The sequence below is a fragment of the Echinops telfairi genome, unplaced genomic scaffold, assembly GCF_000313985.2.
Source record: "Echinops telfairi isolate 266 unplaced genomic scaffold, ASM31398v2 ScPeMD7_7401;HRSCAF=8416, whole genome shotgun sequence".
NCBI classification, from domain to species: Eukaryota; Metazoa; Chordata; class Mammalia; order Afrosoricida; family Tenrecidae; genus Echinops; species Echinops telfairi.
Window position 1 is genome coordinate 5044466 of NW_022111301.1, and position 2613 is coordinate 5047078.

The 2613-nt window shown below is 39.3% G+C and overlaps 1 non-coding gene across 1 annotated transcript; it reads left to right on the top strand.

Annotated features, from left to right (window-relative positions):
• Positions 1 to 1430: 1430 nt before the first annotated feature.
• Positions 1431 to 1492, top strand: LOC115871765. Its single transcript, XR_004047468.1, has one exon. It is a non-coding gene; the product is annotated as a U7 small nuclear RNA (small nuclear RNA).
• The last annotated feature ends 1121 nt before the right edge of the window (positions 1493 to 2613 follow it).

The following is a 2613-nucleotide window of genomic DNA, read 5'->3' on the forward strand; positions in this document are numbered from 1 at the left end:
AAACCATCTAGCTGAGAGCCAACAAAGCCCACGTGGAAGAAGCACACCAGCCTGCCCCTACTCGATTGCTGAGAACAAAGGGGGTGCACTAACAAAAGTAGTGAAGAAAGCAGATGGTGCCTGGCTATCAAATGATACTGCATCTGGGGTCTTAAAGGCTTGAAGACAAACAGGCAGCCATCTAGCTAAGAAACAACAAAATCCAGAAGGAATAAGCATACCAGCCTACCCCAACACGAATGCTGATGACAAAGTGGTTACATAAGCAAATGCGGTGAAGAAAGCTGATGGTGCTAAGCTGTCAAATTACATAGAATATAGGGTTCCCACCTCCTGGAAGATAAACAAGGGGCCATCTAACTGAGAAATAACAAAGCCCACATGGAAGAAGCCCACTAGCCTGTAAGATGACAAGGTGGTGAAGGGATCAGGTATCAGGCATCAAAGACAAAAAAAAAATCATAACATTGTGAATGAGGGGGAGTGCAGAGTGGGGACCCAGGGCCCATTCAGGGGAAATTGGACATCCCCTTGCAGAAGGGTTGCGGGGAGGAGATGAGCCAATGAGAGTGCAGTGTAGCAACGATGAAATATGCAATTTTACACTAGTTCTTAAATGCTTCCTCCTCCCCACTACCATGATCCCAATTCTACCTTACATATCTGACTGGACCAGAGGATGTACACTGGCACAGATAGGAACTGGAAATACAGTGAACCCAGGACAGATGAATGCCCCAGAACCAGTGGAGAGAGTGGCAATATCAGGAGAGTGGAGGGAAGGTGAGGGGAAAATGAGGAACAGTTGACAAGGTGTACATATGACCTCCTCCCTGGGGGATTGACAGCAGAGAATTGGGTGAGGGAGACGTCGGATGGGGTAAGATATGATAAAATAATAATAATTTATAAATTATCAAGGGTTCAGGAGGGAGGGGGAAAATGAGGAGCTGATACCAAGTCGAGTGGAGAGCGGGTGTTGTGAGAATGATGAAGTCAACATATGTACTAATGTGCTGGACACAAATGATGTATGTACGAATTGTGATGAGTTGTATGAGCCCCTAATAAAATGATTATTTTAAAAAAAGAAAAGAAAAGGTTTGTTAGACAGGGTTCTCTGGAGAGACAAAACCAGATTGCTAATAATTATATATATTTTTATATAGATAGATAGGTAGATAGATAAATAGATAGATAACACAAAAAATAAGCAGTTAAGTTATAAAACAGTACAAATGGCTCAGTACAATTCAAACGTGTAAGAGAGTAGTAAGACACTGGCAGTCCTTCAAGTCTTGAGGGCCACCAGGTAGTCCTCTGTAGAGAGCTTCAGATTCTCTGGGCACCAGCAGCCAACAGCAAGACAGGTCACCAACAGTCAGTCAGGTCACCAACAATCAGTCCCCAGCTCAAGAGGTGCAAACTCCTTGTGTTACAGCTCTTTTAGAATTTGTCTAGCAGGTTTTCTGGTTTTTACCAGAAAACCCCAAGGGAAAAAAAAAAAAGAGAGATGCAAATTTCAATTGTGTGGCAGATCTTGCAGGAACCTCAAATTACAGCGACACAGTCCACAAGTTATGTGTCCCACAGGTAGTGTAGCTTGCAATTTGAGGCACAGAATAAGTAAGGCAGCCACACACTGGTCCGATGATCAAAGAGTGAGAGACAAGAAAGGCAAGGTTCGCTGAGACATTTATCTCTCCGCCCTTCAATTAATCCCACATGTGTTTATCAGCAAGGTTGGCACAATAAACTAACTACCTCAAAAGGGAAAAAGAAGAATATTCAAGAAGCTAAGGGAACTCCAAATATAATAGACCACAAGAGAAAATGTTTTGACATATAGCAATCAAATTCTCTAATCTTAAATACGTGGAGAGAATACTGAGAGCAGCTAGGGAAAATAAGAATAATCATCTATCAAGAAAAAACAACAATAATAAGTTCAGATTTTCAGGAGAAAACAATAAGGCCATCGAATGACATATATAAAAGCTGGGGAGAAAAATAAAATCAAAAAGTGCAAACAAAAAATGCTATATCAAACAGAAGTATATTTCAAATGTGAGAAATAAATAAGAGTATTTTCAGTAAAGGAGAAATTAAAAGGATTTGCAAAAACAAGAACAACCTAATACATTCTTTGGGCAGAGATTCAACAACTACAGACATACCTGAGATTACCATACAACAACACCACTCAGAAAATCAACACACTAAAAACAGTATTTAAAACAGCACAGACAATAGCACAATATAATCACAAATAAAGTACAATCCACACATATTAATAATGACATTGAATATTAATGGATTAATCACTCCAGCAAAGAGACAGAGATTAGCCAATTGCATAAGAGAACAAATCTCATCAATAAGCTGCCCAAAAGAAACATCGTCCAGACACAAAGATAAAAATACACTAAAAATAAAATGATAGAGGAAAGTGTATCAAGCTAATGAACAACAACAAAAAATCTTGAGTGGCAATATTAATCACTGATAAAATAAACTTTAAGCCATAATCCATGGTGAGATAGTGAAAGAGAAAGAAGTGCATTACATGATGTTTAAAGGAATATTAGGACAAGAGGAATTAATCATACTAAA